General features: G+C 40.5%; 1 protein-coding gene across 4 annotated transcripts in view; it reads left to right on the top strand.

Annotated features, from left to right (window-relative positions):
- Positions 1-10,638: 10,638 nt before the first annotated feature.
- LOC309718161 (neurocalcin-delta A) overlaps positions 10,639-17,940 on the top strand; it is a 69,210-nt gene continuing 61,908 nt past the window's right edge. The window contains exons 1-2 of one of the 4 annotated variants that reach the window (XM_082553191.1): positions 10,644-10,902; positions 13,414-13,497. The gene's annotated coding sequence lies outside the window, so the exon portion shown is untranslated. Of the gene's footprint in view, positions 10,903-12,049; positions 12,145-13,413; positions 13,498-17,940 lie in introns of those variants that run through there. The other 3 variants (XM_082553192.1, XM_082553193.1, XM_082553194.1) reach the window with 3 other exon arrangements.

Here is a 17,940-nt window from a genome sequence, read left to right as displayed (position 1 = left end):
ATTTTTGTTTTCACATGGTTTATATGAGACTTCCAACTCAGCTTATCATCAATCATCACTCCAAGAAATTTATTTTCGTACACTCTTTCAATTTCAATTCCATTAACCCTGATTTTAGATACATTTTTCATTTGTCTAGTGCCAAAAATAATCAATTTTGTTTTCTTTATATTTAATGATAACTTATTTACATCAAACCAGTTTTTTAATATATTTAACTCCTTTTCCGCTGTAGTCAGAAGCTGTTCTAAGTTTTTACCTGAGCAGTACTGAGACTGTACTGTGTTAATAAATCACAGATATCTTGTTTTCTGATGTAATTGTACAGAGTCTAAACACAACTATCGCTTAGCAGCTGCAAAGACGCATGACAGGCCTGGGAAACTTTGATTTCTATGTGCTGCTGTCTGCTTGGCACCCATGTATAGTGTCTTTCTAAAACATAAAACACTAACCACAGTAGCAGCTGGGCATGACTTCAAAGCCAAGGAGCACATGACTAACTACATTAGCTTGTCAAGTTCTCACATTCCCTTAACATACACTGTGTAGCATTTCTCAGCTTTGGCATGTCCTGACTGTTAACAGGGTAACATTAGCAGATTTGTCCTGCTTTTTTTTTATTGGATTTGGTTTGCACTCATGTAGCCCCTGCAAAACTCCATATCTGAGTTTTGTCAAACACACGAGGTAGTCCCCTAGAAGACCTGTTAGAAAAATGTATATCTGTGAGTCAAAATGTTTTTTTGCATGAATTAGAATAAAGAAAGACAGAAATTTTGCTGGTATAACTAAAGAACTTTACAAGAAAAAGTCCATGTCTTCTCATATAATCATTAACTGGTAAAGATGATACTTTTTTCCATGAGACTTGCTGCTTTAGTAGTGAGGGTGTGCTGCTCATGTAATACTACCATCTATGAGATTCTGGTTTACAATGACTGAACTGGTGTTACATCCAGCCCACAGCAAGGAATGTAATGCGCACATTTATCAACAACATAGTTTCTGTGCTCCAGTTTCTGCTTTTCATGAAACAGATTAGACAGTGTTACTGAAATAGATTCCCTCAGCAGCCACGCACAATAAGAAATGGAATCTGCGTAGTATACAATCTATACAACAGTATTTTTGCTCCTCTCTGTACTATGGAAGCAGATGGCTGGGGACCAACTCTCAGAAGTGCTGGAAACCAACTAATTGATTTGAGGGAAATCGATATAGTGCTGGCAGCAAACTCCTCCTCTCCCCTTGCAGTCCATCAGTCTCGCTCTGCAATTACCCCATTGATTGGCCGGTGCTAATTGCAGGTCTCATTATTGCGGGTTTCAGCCAGTCGCTATTGCTAGCAGCTGAATTCTGAGGTAAACGGTAAGGAATGACTCATAGAACAAAATATGGCATGAATGAGAGTGTGTAAAGGTACTCCTGGGATGGGTGGGCAGTACAGTGTACCCAGATGTTTTATTAGACATTAAAGGATGGTTCCCTTAATGCTCTAAAACAGAGGGAAAACAGATCAGCTGTATAACAGCGTGTGGAAAAACAAGTCTACTTTGAGCCTAATCTCTGAGATGGTGAGTTTAAAGCTGCAGCACTAGTTTTTATATAATTACTGTCTGCGGGCGTAATATCCAAACCTAAGGAGAAAAGAAATGACACAGCAACATTAATGTTATAATACTTTCTTCCCAAGACATCTCTTCTGCTCATTTCTAATGCAGATGTGTAATGTGACGATTCAGAAATGAATGCAGAAAACCTCAAAGAATTTATATGATGTAAATGTCCAGCTTTTTTTAAATATGAAACATGTAAACGTGACTAGTGTCCTTGTGATCTGATTCAATTTCACTGATGAAAGAACTCAAGTGAAATGAAATGATGATGAACTGGTGTAATCAGTGGAAAATGAGATTATTCACTGAAAAAAACATTTCATATCTTATCCAGTAGTTAGAGCACTGTAAAAACCTGATATGTATAAATTCATTACTTTACTCAACACTAAACCTTCACCTCACCTTCAACCAACAAGCAAAGAGTGCAGGAAAAGCTTGAAGTTTTAAAATGAAACTTAGATGATGATGAATGATGACAGCCACAGCACAACCACAGTCACACACACGCACACACACACATATATGCATCCATTCACATACTGATATATACATATGCACACAGGTAAACAAAATGCATACACAGAGGGACACACAAACCCAGTCTGTGTTGGTCCTCTTCACTCCCGTGGGTCTGTGTTAAAATTGACCTTCTCTGCCTTTCATCACAGGAAAATATCATCCTCAAAGAATAATAAGGCCGCCAGACACATTAATTAGGGAGCATCTATTTAGATAAACGTCTAAGGGGGGGTGGGGGTGGCTGGGGTAGAGGAATTAATATGCAATTTGTTAATAATTGCATTATAAAATAATTGAAACAATTTCTCTGTAGTTGGCAGTTTCTGTCTTTTTATGGCTATTTGTGCGGTAATATTTATATTTTTTTTATGTGTATCAACAATATGCAACATTTGGTTCGGATTTTTTTTGTCAGTCATATTAATCACAATATCCGTTGTATGCAGTATCCCCGTGTCTTGGCATGTATCTTTGTGTCGCGTTGTGCCTCCCTAGATGTATAAAGACTGAAACAGCTGTCTCAGCTAGCAATAAGTGATTTTTACTTGACAACTTACCCACTGGCCTTTTCTTGGGAAGAGGCCAGCTGTGAACTTTGCAAAGAGATGAGGGGTTATACCTGGACACAGTTATAATGTGATGTTAAGGTCAGATAACATCACAGTGTTTGCCCACCAGAGCTTGCAAGAGTGTAAGATCTGTCTGTCTGCACACGGACTGTTTGCATTGATTTCGATGCGAGGTACCCACCTCCTCTGCTCCTTAAGGGCTTGTCACCTGATCGGGACCTTAAGTGTGTGTGTGTGTGTGTGTGTGTGTGGGGGGGGGGGGGGGCAGTAGAGAAGTCATCTGAAAATAACCACATCTGCCACCATTTAGGATGATCTGTAGGTGACTTGTTTCCACAGCTATAACCTACCCAAGACTTTGGCTCAGCTGGGATAAGTGCTTCATGCTCCACGTGTCTCATAATAGAGATGCTAAGGGAGCTGGACCTCGCAACGTGTTTGAGGACGTGCATATTTTAAAGTATATGGGGTGAGCCGCCTTATTTTCACTGACTAGTGAGAGAACAGAAGAACTACTTTCACTGCATTTGCTCTTAGCCTGTTTGTGGTGGAGATCAGAGAGAGCCATCACTTCCTCACATGGACTAAAATCATTTTCTTCACCTCAGAGCAGCACTGAAGCTCAATGCCTTCACACTGAGCGACCCCATGTTTGCTCGAGTTCCAAAGGGTAGCACGCACACAAAGGTTGCATTTGATCAATAACCCCTGACTGGATGAGTAAAAAGATCTGTCTCGGGGCGGTGATGCAGGGCTCCAAATGCATTAACCGATAGCAGTATTCATTAGAAAGCTGTGCATGCACGCACAGACTGGAGTTAACATTGGTAAATGTTATTTGTCAGTGTATGTATTGTATCTATTACTGTAGGATCTACTGTACAATATAAAGCGCCGTGAGGCGACTGTTGTTTTGATTTGGCGCTATATAAATAAAATTGAATTGAATTGAACAGTGTGTGTGAGCCTCCTCTCTGAGACATGCTCATATGACACACATCACTCTCTTATGTCTCAGGTGTGTTAATCATGCACCGTAGAGCTGAGTGCAACCTAAGATTTCAGTAGGTGTTACTGGCATTTCAGCGGGTGTTATTTGCGTGTGTGTTTGTGGAACCTGAGAGAGACCCTTTATAAATAAGGATCTGTGCTCCATCTGGTCCCAGTCAGAACAGTTTGAGGTAACATCTCAATCAGAGCTGCTGATTGGTGTTGCTTTCATGTCTGCGCTGCACCTGCCCAGCCCTCCGCCCAAACACACAGGCCGAGATCAGCTATGCCTGCACCTTGTTCATCGCTTACATTCGCGTTTTGTGACTTTTCAGGCACTGCAGGGCCAAATGAACGGGAATAAACAGAACAAAACAAGTTTATAATTAAACTTCTGTCCTAATAATTGAATTTTCTACGACACATCCATTTCCTCTGATCTTGGTTAATCCTTTGCTGCCTTCAGCTTCTGCTGGAAAAGTTGTATTTCATGTATGCACATGTATTCTTACAGTTACATGTAATATACCTGTTTTATGATGTTTTACATGAAAATTTAGGGTCGTAGTGGGGGGCTGGAGGGATGTGGGCTGGGAGGGGGCTCTTTTTCTATTCTTAAGTGTTGTTAGTGCTGCCATCAAGTACAGAAGTTCAGAGGTATGACTTAGAAGTTCAAGGTTGCTGCTGTCTTGATTGTGTGTGTGTGTGTGTGTGTGTGTGTGTGTGTGTGTGTGTGTGTGTGTGTGTGTGTGTGTGTGTGTGTGTGTGCGTGCGTGCACTTTTGTTTTCTTTTTGTGTCATTATTTATTCATTTATTTGGTTCTTGTGTGCATTTGTGTGCGCCTGGCAGGGGGGAAGCGTGATGGTTGCCAAGGCAACAGTGAAATCTTTTTCTTGTTCTTTTGCAGCAGGAGGCAGGGAGACTTCATCAGCACTGGATGACCCCCACCCTCCAGAAACACAGGTGCAACATCTCCTCTGTCTCTCTGTTTCATTTTCACACAACCTGCACTAACACTGTCAGCAGGGCACTGATTCATGTGAGGCTAAACAGCTGGTCAGTATATCGACAGGTCAGTTAATGGGAAAAATAATTACACTGATTATTAGAGATTCATTTGTAATAATTTATAGCACTGTAAGTGTAGCTAAACAGGGTTTTTCTTTGTCTTTTATTACACCGAGCTGCATCCTCCTTACGCTTGAACTCCGCGATGCCATCTATCCATTCTGTTTTGCCTATTTCTTATAGGGGCCGCGTCAAATCATGTCATATCTGGCCTCTGACCTCACACAGTTACTCAAAAGTATTTTGCCGTTGTTTGTATTGACAGCATATATATAGAGAGAGAATGATATATGGGGATTTTAAATATCACGTTACTTTGGACCTCTGACTCCTTCTTCAAGGTCGAATACGTCAAGCTTTTATAAAACGTCTTTTCACTTTAAAACCATGTTTAAAATTCTACTTCCTTTGGTCCTAATGATGATACTGGTATATGGCAATTCTAACTATCACATTATAATTCACATAGTCCATTTATCATATCTATTCCCTTAAAAGTAAATCCTGCTAACACTGAGAGCTGCTTTGCTGGAGGTTTGTGCTCTCTGAGTTCTTCTTGTTTCTAATATATTGGGAGGAGTGGTGCCGTATATTAACATGTTTATATTTACAGTGTTTCCTTGTTTTATTATTCTTTAATTTCCTTTATTATTGAGTATGACCCCAAAAAAGGGATTGAGAAGACTTGCTAAATTAGCTTTGTTGTTGCCCACGTCACCATGTCCATGCTCTCAAATTACCCAGCAGCTAAAATAGCAGCACAGAACATGTGTGCCAACACAGAAGACATCCGGATCCAGATAGAGATAGACAAATATATAAATGATTAACTCATACTGCTGCTTTCACAAACATCTGCTTTCACTTCTGTGTCACGAGTGAAAACGTGCAGCACAAAATTAGCCTGCGAGTTGAAGATGTGCCCCTCTACTGCAGTATAAACTCAGCTGCTCTGACATTTTCTTTAAATAAACAAAATCAAAGGGACAAAAAAATTCTTCAGACAGCTGTCAGTGTGTGTCACTCACAAACCTGATTACAGCACCTGATGGAATTATCATATTTACAATAAGACCTTTCTGTTAGAACGCTCAGCTATTGTGCTTCAGGTAGCTGCAGAAATACAGCACGGGTAAAATGCAGCCAGTAAATGTCAGAGCAAATTTGACAGACAGGAAGGAGAAATTAAAAAAAAGAATGAGTGAACATAATAAAGTGAAATGACAGAGTGATTGTGATCTGACGGGGCTGCTTTGTATGCATATTAAACAGCAGGTGATATCAGATCACTAGTGCTTTTTTTTGGAGGGGGAGACAGAGGGTAGAGTTAAAATCTGTAATTTTTATTAGAGCCTCAAAACTAATTACACATGTTAATGAGGAAGATGTTTGGTCACAAGGAAATGTGAGGTTAGAGTGTAATTTCGGCGTGCTCCCGGTTATCGCTTTGCCATGAAGACTCGGGGAATGTTTAACATGCGGCACTCTAGTTTGGACCTTTTCTTGGCTCCGTGCCTCATGAGTGTAATTTGGATGAGTGCAGCTCGCTTGCCTTTGGGCTCATTAACAACAATATAAACAGTAATTACTGTGATCGCCTAATTAATTCATTTAAAAATGCTGCACGGCGTAAAAGGCATGAGCAAATCTTTTCGGGAGATAACAATTTTACGGAATCACTGTTGACACAATTAGCAATTTCATGTCCCAAAATACAGCCCAAATAATTAAAAACTTCTTTTTTTTTTTGCACGTGTGTGTTTGTGTGTGTGTGTGTCGTGTCACGCATTTACTCCTTTATTATTCAGGCCGCTCCCCGGTTTTCTCTCCCTTTTCTCTAAGCCTGCTTTCTGCGAGTTATCCCTCTCTGATCCCGTCTCTGTCTGCGTGGCGGCTCTGCGGTCCTGATAAATGTAATCCTCCCCTCTGGACACGTTCTTTTGTTTTTAGGCCATTTTCACGCTCCTCCTCTGATCACTAGGCTTTCTTTCTCACAGAATTCTCCGCCTTCGTTCGGTGGGTTTTGTTCTAGTGAAGAATTGTTATTTGGCCCTCGATCTACTTTTTTGGGGGGTGGGGGTTGGACAGTTAATTGTGATTAACAGTAATTAAGACTGAGCAGAACAAAAAGTGGATTTGGACAATAGACAAAGTGACTGATTCAATATTTTATTTTTATTTTTTTGCATTTTCTCCTCCACACCAGACAGAGACAGACCCCAAAACAATGTTTCAATTAAGTCTAACAATGAGTGGCACAGACAGTATGTTCCCTGATAACTGGCTGCTGCGGTTTCCACATGACAGATAAGATCAGTTCATATATAGGAAATACAATGCATATTTTCCAAAATCTATCATTCAGACATCCAGAGCTTTTAATAAAGCAACCACTGGTGCATAAGATGAGAAGCAGAATGTGAGAAGCATGTGACAGAGTGCTTTATGTTGGAGACACAGTCCTCTGACCCTTCAAAACCCCAATTAGTATTCCTGCAGAATTTATTACCACGCCTGGCATCACTTGGTGTTGATTACCTCTCCGCTCATTAAAGTGAGAGTAGATTTATGGACAGATCCAACTGATGCAAGTGCATGAGTTGGAAAAATACTAGTCGCGGCAGTGATAAATCTCGTTTGGGATCCAGTGGAGTTTGGCTGAGATTAATGATAGCCGTGATTTATTTACAGCTAAACAGAAGCAGAGGGTAACTTCCTGGAGACTTGTGAAATGTTAACAGTATCCGAGAGTCCACTGAAAAACTTTTCTTGCCTTTGTTTTAGATGATTAAATTCGAAAAATATAATTTTCTTTATTTTTTTTGCGGTTATTATTTTGGTTAGTTGTAGCAAATATTGTAAAATGTAGAATTTCTGAGCTTTAGGTGTCTGACCAGCACTACACAGATGTATTTAGTTTACAGACGCCTGTAAGAAAAGCATTAAATGTTTGGATTTGAGAATCTCGAAATAGCAAATAGCTGACTTTGGTTTGTAGTTCAAAAATTCAGAAAACTATTGTAGATGTTTTGTCTTTCTCAAATTAAACAACACTTGTTTGTAGTATAATCAGTAATTCTGAAAAAAAAAGTAACCTCTTGCAAAGAGCAGTATCTTTTGGGGCTAAAATTATCTGAATCGCAGGGTTTTATTTTGGCGCCTTTTCTAAGGTAAAGAGAGACACAGGACCACATGAATATGGAGTGCAGCACTTGATCGCCACCTGGTGGTGCATCTTTGTATAAACCTCAGCTCACTGTTGGTTAACAAACGGAAGAACTGAACTGACTGTGGCTCCAGATAACACGGCCCCTGTCCTTTGTAGGCGTTCTGTTCAAGCAAACAGGCAAACCAGCACTGTTGGACCCCGCTTTTGGTTCCACACTGATGCTCCTCTGCTTGGGTCACTGAATACTGCAGAAACCTACACTAAACATACTAAAAACCCTTTAAGTAACAGCAAAGAGTCAGCTTCTGTTTTCTTAGAAGAAGAGCTAGTTTCCAGCTGTTCTGACTTCATTAGCTTTACTAATTTCATATCATTTTACTGAAACATCACAGTAGTCCGAGTATGCTGTGCAGCTCTATTTTGAAATGATAAAATAGTAAATGGTCTGGTTCTTATATAGCATGTTTCTATTCTACTGGAGCACTCAGAGTGCTTTATACAACATGCCTCATTCACAAAAGCACCTTTTTCCCCCCCTAAAACTAAGTGTTTTCTCTCTAACATTCACACTATGATGAATGCACCAGGAAGCAACTTAGGGTTCAATATCTTGTCCAGTGATACTCTCTGACATGCAGACTGGAGCAACCAGGGATCCAGCCAGCAACCTTCCAATTAGCAGCTCACCTGCTCTACCTCCTGAGTTCAAAAGCATAAGTATAACTCACTCTTTGAGGCTGCTTAAGTAAAGGTTATCCATCCATGATCTTCACTGACACTCCTGCACCAACCAAATGTTCAAGTATTGATGGGATAGTCTTCCTATTAACTGTGAATAGACAACAAATTTTTCTTTTGTTGGTGTGGATGTGCTGGGGTTTTTAGGATGTGTACATATGTGTTAAACTAAATAAATACATTTTGTAAAACCTCCAGTAAAAGTCAAAGTATTTACTCAACGTCTTTAGTCAGGTATAAGTGAAAAAGCACAGGCTCTGAAATGTGCTTAAAGAAGGTCAAAAGTAGTAGTGTTCTCTGGATTTTTGTGAAAAGCTAACTGAAAGCCATGCTAGATTAATATACTAATAACATAATATCATGACCAGGTTTGAGTTTGCCTCTACACCTAAGCAGAAGAATAAGTGCAGGCAGGTGTTAAAGTGGGATTGAGCAGGTGGAAGAAGCTGAAGATCAGTTAGTGGCTGATCAGTGCTGAGGTTTACTGCTCCTGGAATGGTTTTACACAACTGTATTCAACTAGATTTAACCCATGAGTTCACACGCTATTTAGCTGATTTCCATTCCCCACTAGGCCACGCTGTTGGTATGAATGTAGAATTCAGTGGTTGAATCTCTGTATCATCAGCTTAAATTCAAATTCATCTCTGCTACACTTGATGTAATCTAACTAACCAGGAACACCACAGCCGCTCTACTCCAGTCCAACACATTGCTTTGATTTCTTCACAGTACGACAAGTTAAACTGTTTACCCTGCTCTAAAATACTGAGTGTTTGCATGCAACCTTTGAATGACACAAGGTTGCATGCATCAGTTTTGTTTTGAAGGACGTTACACAATATGAAAAATCACATCAGATACAGATCTGGTATGAGGACACTTTACATTTTAACAAAGCCCATTGAGCCTTTAAATGAAACCTCGCTTCTTCTTCTTCTTCTTCTTCTTCTTCTTCTTCTTCTTCTATCCAGTTCTGTCTTACATCTTATTTCATCTCTGTCTGAAGTTATCTCTCGTGTTTTTTTCCAGTACAGATACCTGAAAACTGTAATAAACTAGAGTGACAAAGTACTTAGAAGTAAATTAGATAAATCTGTTACAATGCATTATTTTTTCTCAAGAGATCAATATTTTTAGTGCATGATCTGAAGATATTTTTATTTGTGTTTATTTATTTATTTATTTATTTATTTTTTCAATTTATTTGAGTTAGGAACACAGTCATGCCAAAAATGATCGTCTGCAAAAATTTGATTTCTGGTATTTGCCAAAAAAAAATGATTGCAGGAATTTAAACTAATATAAATGACTTATTGGACTATAATCTGTCAAAAATATGTCAAACATATCGCTCATAAATGATATCATTTTGAGGCAGAAAGAACATTCCTCCCACAAGGTAGAAGCTGCAATCTGTTTTAGCAAAGTGACTTTTGTACATCCATCTGAGTAAAAAGTCTTATTGACATTAAAATGTATTTTTAAGCAAAGAAGGCATCAAAAACAGAGACAAATCCAACATGGCAGTCATATAAACACAACAAGGGACCAAAAAGTGCTATAATGATTATAAGGTCAGTACAATAACGCAGTCACAAAAAAAACTTGCAGAACTGGTCATGTCTTTATTTTATATATTACCCTTCATATATGCTATTTACTATAGTCTACTTACCAATATAAGTAAATGTATTAAACATTAAAACACACACAGAGGGAGAGAGAGAGAGAGAAAGAGAGAAACATCGAAAATCACTTCTTGGGGACACCACCAAAAAAAGCCCTATTGTCTAGTTGTCCACTAGATGGCGCCAGAGTCAAGTACAAAGTCATTACAATGTAATTTGATTCGCGGTGGCTAAAGCGAAAGAAAAAAAATAGAGGTCCCACTCCGCTCTTTTTCTTGGTACCGCAAAATTTGCACAGACACGCCTTTCGTGTGTTGCAAAGAAAATATGTTTTGTTTGAGCAAAACAAAATTTTTTTTATTTAGTTTCTAATGATTACATTCACACTTTAATGCAGGGAAATGCCTCGCAATAGACCATTTGTATAACCGTCTCTCTCTCCTGGGCAGCACATCTTTTCTATGCTATCTTTGCTCTGACTCCGCGCTCGCTGACACTTGTTGGGGGCTACATGTGTTCCTGTGTCTGAGCGGTTTGGGCTCTCAGGTTAGCCGGCAGACGAAGAGGCCAGCCCCGGGTGTACTGTAACATAGTGGTGAGTGACCGCTGTGAAGTTGTTTGTCCCTATTTGATAGCATGTGTAGCTCTTTTGTTTCCTCGCAAATGGCTGTGGTAAATGACTGCCGAGCACAAACATAAAGCGACTCACTCGTGTGGTCTACAGCGGTCTACTTTTTGCTGTTGTGCTGCAGGTTTGCTCAGCACGTACCCGCGTCCTGTATCCGAGCACAGCTGGGTAATATGAGGTTTTAATAGCAGAAACTAACGTAACTCATCTGTTATTACATTTGTCCTTTCTGGCCTGTTAACATTAGTTAGCATACTGTTCCGATTTGCTCGTGTTTACGGGCTGTAGGCGGATTCAAACTCGGACTGTTTGCTTGGAGAAAGAAAGCTCAGGAGGATTTAAGATGAATTGAATTTGTGTTTGTTGGCGATCAGGCTTTGAAAACCTTCACTCAGCATCACAACTCTGTCCTAAAGGAGTCTTAAGCTGTGATTTGAAGGGGGGGGGCAGGCATCGCCTCCTGTTTTACTCGGGCCCATGATCATTTCATTACATATGAACTGAAGTTGAGTGTGGATGTACACGCCCACATTTATCTGCCTTGGAGAGATTTTTCCTGGTGGCTGAGATACAGCCGGCTCCTTATCACACAGGTGAAGAGTAAACAAACCTTAACTCTGTTTAGTCTGTATGCATCACATATCTCTGATGACAGGCACCGCCGATAAATCAGCCGTGCTCATTCAGACATATTATATCAGATCTGAACGCCAGGCTTTAAAAAGCGACCGCAGGAGTGACAGACATAGCAAACTGCCCCTAAGAACAGGCACCATAATCTGAGTTTGACCACCAGAGAGCACTGACAAGCTGGGGTTTTGTGTTAAGAGTGAAAAACGCTTTATTTATTTTTTATTTTATTTTTTCCCCTATCTAGAAACGTAAAGAAGTCTTTCTGATGTATTGGATCATTTTGAATTCCCTTCTGGTGTTGTATGAAAATATGACAGCAGTAAAAAGTAGAAAAAACTTTTTCTTTTTTAGATACATGTAACAGTCAACAGTCCACAGCCCTGGTAGGTGCAGATCTATCACAAGGACACCATCTGTCTTTAGTTTTTTACATGTGTTGAGAGACATCTGAGAAAGGAGGCGGATCGTTAGACCGCGGGAGAAGTTTTTATGAAGAAAGACGTGCCCTCTGGTCAGGCCTGGAATATTTGAAGATAAATATGAGGATGCTTTAACAGTGTAAGATATTACTCAAGTGTAAGTGATCTTTCTGTTTTTTATATGACAGCATGTGATAAAGCGCATGACTTGCTCAAAGTGAAATATATATACTGGCGATATGGGGCAGTGATGATGCTCATATTAACTATCGACAAGGTTTCAAATAACGAGTCTGTAAGCCTAAAAGTGAGACATTGTGTGTGATGACAGTTGAGAGTGGACCTGTTGATACAGTCCTCTCATGCACACAGCGCAGGCACCCATCCACCTTTTGCTCAAATTCGTTGTTTGAGCGGTGCGGCCAATCACAAGAATGCTGGGTGGCTTTGAAGGGAGAGAAGGTAAAGCTACTTGTTTTAGACAGCGGTGATTTTGAACTGTGAATATTGTAAAGCTGCTCTGGTTGAGTCCAATAGTACACAAATAGTGTTGAAGATGAGCATAATAGGTCTCCTTTGTATTTTTCTTAGGATTGTGCAGTGTTTAGTCCGCAGCGTCTTCTGTTTTAGTGGGCAACGCACCGCATGGTTCTTTGTAGCATGTGTATGAATGGGTACAGTGTAAAGTTCTCTGGTTCAAAGTGTTACAATGTACAATAGTGAAAATGGCAACTTGCAACTGAGCAGCTTTAATCAAGTGAAGTCTATGACAAGAGTCAGTACAGGCAGCGCTGCAGTCAAACCAGTTCTCACACTTGTGTGGGTCACTGACCCTAAATCATTAACTCACATGCACTCTAACAAACAAAGAATAGTACACTTATGGTTACAGACTTCGTGCTTGCATGTTGAATACGCTACATTCACTTCTGAACTGAACATGATTTATTGTGATAGAAAAATTCATGTATTCTGCGATTAGACTTCGATGACCCATCGTGGCAGCACGAAATCCCAGCAGTGATAGGATTTAGGACAGGACCCACCCCCCCAGAGTCTAGGTGCTGCTGGTGGTGAAGATGAACTGAGGCTTTGATGGAGCTCTGGCTGAGGTGTCGGTGAGGTGGAGATGGAGAGGAGGTGGGTTGCATGCAAAGTGGAGGCTGATTGGCTCAAAGGAGGCAGACAAGGAAATGATTGGACTAGAGTAATGAAGTCTGTACTGAGATTGAAAGCGTGGGAAAGTGGTAGTGATGTAAAGAGCAGAAAAGCAGCCTAACACCCAGGAAAGCAGGCAGATGACTGATTACAGATCTTCCTAATAGAACTCACACATAAGCTTCATATAAACAGCTGCTGTTCTACTGGTAAAGTCGTCCTGCTATTAAATTGAAGTTTAAAAATTATATTTTCTGTCTTTCCTCAGGTGCTGGTAACTTTCAGATAAAGTTATTGGTGGATAAGGACTACCAGCATAAATTCATCTACCAGAAGTAGAAAGCTCACCTTGGTGAGTGGCATCCTTTTCATTACTTACCTGATTTGGGTTCAAAGTGATTGATAGTGTTGTCTCAGAGCTTTGGCTGGAATGTGTTTCCTGCCACAGTCCAAAGAAATGCATACGAGGCTGACTACGTATGAATTTCTAGGGAGCACAAGCACATTATAAGCCCAAAAAGAACAAACACTTGATGTTTCATAGGATCCAGCCCCCCTATAAGAAGATCCCCCGCCCCTCTGAATTGGATAAGCGGAAGAAAACGAATGACGTGTTTAACCGTCATACCAAAACAAGCAACACGGGGTCTCCACAGCTGGTAGCACCAGTGTGGTAGCTTCATGGTGGACACCATTCCTCCCCTAAGAGGAGGGTAGTGCTGGGATTCGAACTCAAATCGCCCCTTTACTAGAAAACCAACTAAGACTCAATGCCACACTTATCTTACCAAGTTAATGGTTGTAGTGTTGCTTTTATATATGTGTTGTAAAAAAGATTTGCTAGAAACAATTCAAACAGTCTGCTGCAGCACTGTTCTTCTCACGCTGCTATTTTGATCGTTCATTATTTTTTCACACCTGTTTCCCTTTGTGGTGAAGGAGGTGTCTCTTTCCTGTTCTAGACAACTTTTCAGCCAATCGGCGTTTGACCTTCGCACAACATCGTCTACGCTTGGCTGCATATTGTTGGGGTTTTTTGGAGGACTGCATACAAACTCATCTCAGTGGGTTGCATACCAAAGTCCTTCGCTCTGTGTAGTGAAAGGGACACAAGCACTGTACCACACGCTCTGCTTATAGCTGTGGTATTGCATTTGTTTTTTAAATGGATAGGTGGGCTTACATTATAAGCATATCAAACACTCACTTCCCTAAATTGGGTTTGTAGAAAGTCATGCCCACACCTCTTGGTTGCCTGGAGTGTCCTTAAAGGCCAATCATCCATGTTTGAGTGATTTACAAATGAAAACATGTCGAAGCAGAAAGTTCACTGGTAAATTTTGAATAGAGCTTCAGTTAGGGATATATTATTTCATATTATTTTTCAGAACCGCATTAAGTTTGCTGTGCTTGTGTGTAACTGAGCAGTAATTCAGGCAGCTCCTTTTTCCAACAATGTCTTTTTTTAAAGCTGGCAAAACCTCATTATTTATAGTATCAGTTAAAGAGGCTCCAGCTTCATAAGGAGAAAGAATAGCGTCTGTTAGTAGAAAACCATTGAGCAGCACCGTGGTTGACAGTGTGGTCTCAGAGCATGCAGTGTAACCTATTTCCCATGCTAGGTTTACTGGGTGTTGGTATGAATTTCTGTTAAGTGTTTGCACTCTAACAGAAAGTTCATGAGACGAAAGCACCCTGTAAACCCAAAGGCTGTTAAAAGATGATGAATATCAAAACAAAAGGCAATGGAGCCCTAGACTAACTTTTCCACCAGCAATAGTCTTAACAGCGCTTTTAGTTGGTTGTAGCAGCTCATGGTTGGGCCACAGACACTTTTTTGTACAATATTAATTCATGACCCAACATGCTGGTGCCTTGTAATAACTTTAGTGCAACTTACAGTGTATAGGCAACATTGTCTGTACACACAGCAACTTAGCATTCCCATTGTGCTAATTCGGTTGCATGTACTGCACTTCATTGTTAGCTGCCTAGTCACTCCCTGCTTGCACTTTCATTATCAGTGTTGTCTGAGTTGGAACTTCTCGTTAGCTGTTCCTCCCCCCTCTTACTTGTCATTTTTATTTTTAAGATACAGTAAAAAATATATGTGATGTATTTTTTGTATTTGGCAGTTGATCATACACAAATTAAAATCATATACACATTACTAGAAATAAAAAAAAATATGTATGTAGCATGCAGGATGAGAAGAGTAGACATGCTCTCTGTGATGGGCAACTGACATGTAGAAATCCAGCCAGCTATGACAGCATGGTAACACTTGTGAGCTGGTCGTTTGATTTTCTTTGGCTCGTTTTCTCTAACATGATGAGCACAGTGTGGGAAACAATGTCTGCGCTTGTCCTTCGGTTTTCCCAGGAGGGATAGCTAGGATTGTTGGCATTCCTCATTTAAACCAAGGATGCAGCTACACTGCAGCTCACTGAGCTCAATACTGCTGTCAGGATGTAAACAGGTCAAATTACAGGCGGGAAGCTCATTTATAAATATTGAGATCACAAGGGCTGGAACACTTTTGAGTGCAGTATTATGCAATTCGCTGATTTACAACCCAGATCACTGCAGTCACATGCCAAGAAACCTAAAGACTGAAGCTAAAACAGTGTATCCACGATGTCCCGTGAAGAAGAAATGTCAAGACACATGCTTCATCAAATATGCTTGAAGCAGCACAGCACCTGCACACAATATCCCAGCATCCAAGTTCACCCCTCTTCACACAGAGCTCTGCAGTTGTTCTCCTGTGGCTGCGCTCTGCTCCACATGAGTGTGGCTGAGATCAAACTTGATCATTCCGACTCTGCTTTATGGTTCGCACAGACGCGGTGGTGACAAGTGAGAACATGATGTGCCGTCCGCTGGTGTCAGGTGAAGCTCTGCGCCCGGCACCCTACCCATGCGTTCACAGGTGGAGTCTAGTGTTTGTTTAATACTTTTAAAAAAACTCTGTTGTTCCTGTTCTTCGTATTTAGGATGTCACATTTAGATTTCTAGCTGCAGTAACTCACAGAGATGGCAGTGTGATGCAAACCGAAACCTAATTTTACAAGAACCCTCTGAGAGATCTTTGACTGATGTTACTGCCTCAACATGCAAGCCAGACCTTTTTTATTACAGCCCCTGTGTCATCACAGGCTGAATGGATCTGCTTCTGTTTTTCACTGTGGCATGAAGATTGTTGTAACAGTAAAAACAATAATAAATCCATCTTTATCTTTGCCATTTCCTGCAAATAAAGATGTGCATGAGGCAGATGAATTAAATCTGTTAACAGCTGAAATGAAGCACAGAAAACAGCTCGGTGATTTATTCTAATTATTTAATACCACGCAGTCTTATGCTTTGCATACATAGCACAACATGGAAACTAGGTGTTGCTCACAGTGAACCGAGTGCTGATGTTTGTGAATGAATACCAAAACGTACCCATGTATGGTAACACTGTGACATTCATGTAGAAGTACACCAATATAGAAACAGGAACTGGATGACAAACGTAATGAAATGAGTTTCATTAAAGGATCCTGGAGTCCTTCATCCACTGAGGTCTTGATTTGTGTCAGATAATCAAACCACCACTCTAATGGACACAATTAAGCGTTTGGGTACAGGAGTTCACATCATCTTAAGATTTTGATGTGAAAACACATCTGTTGCCATGTTACAGAAAGCAGTTAAAGCAGCCTTTTATGTTTCGAGAGGTTACGAGAATGAAAGGCGCCCGACGTCTCTCTCTCGTGCGTGTCACAGAGTAATTTTGTGTGTCAGAGATGACAGCGCTGACACTTGGCCTCCCAATTGGTTCGATGCGGATCTCTGACCTGTGAGTCATCGCGGCGCTGCGCTGAGTGCCTGTCTGTTGTGTTAGATCATAAGCACTGTTGGCATTAAACGTAATAATAGATTTTAGTGAAATTGAGAGTGTGAAATGGTTTACTATAATAGAGCTGCAGTCTCTCAAACATACTTACTGTAAGTGTATATGCTGATTTCAGACTGTTGTATTAAAGCGGGGCAGAGGGAGATTGTTTGCCTTTACGACATGACATAGCACTTTACAGCTTAATCCTCTTGGCAGACACAAATAACTGTTAATTTAATTGTTTGGCGAGTGGAGGTATGAGGATATGCACGGTGTCCTTCAGAAAGCTACATCCCTCTGTGTCTCGTGTTGAAATGTCAGCTGTACACACCAGCTGTCTGTTATATTTAACCTCTCTGCTCTGTGTATGTGTTTCTCTGTATATCTGTCAGTCTGCCATAACTTTTCTCTCTGTTAGCTAGAGATGACCAATTGCCAGCGTCTTAGCAGTGTTGTGATGGGCTTCACAAGATCCTACATAAAAACATTTTCATGTCAAAATGACAAAAAAAGAGGATTTCATTTGTCCCTTTATAGCTCATGTAAAGCAGCTTTTTGTTTTAAATATTGGTAGTCATGATCTTTACAGTATTGTGTGCAAAAGTCTATAAAAGTCTACATTTTGCTTCCAAGGAGCCAGACTTTTGCCAGTTTTTTGAAGTGGCTTTCTTTTTTTCTTTTTTTTGGGTTTTGGGTTTTTTGGTCACCCGTGTGTACACCTGTGAGCATGGACGCGCTTGTTTTTTTAAAAGGTTCCTTCATGTAATAATCTGCTAGAGGGTGTGGGGGGGCCACAGCCCCGTCCTCCAGGGCATGAAGCAGGTATGGAGGAGATCAAAACTCCAGACATCCAGAGGCCCCCAGAACACAAGAGACCAAGGAAGACCAACAGAGGGGCAGCTGCACCAC

Source organism: Aulonocara stuartgranti, assembly GCF_965226115.1.
Source record: "Aulonocara stuartgranti genome assembly, chromosome: 11".
In the NCBI taxonomy this organism is placed as follows: Eukaryota; Metazoa; Chordata; class Actinopteri; order Cichliformes; family Cichlidae; genus Aulonocara; species Aulonocara stuartgranti.
This window is presented reverse-complemented; position numbering and strand designations above follow the sequence as displayed.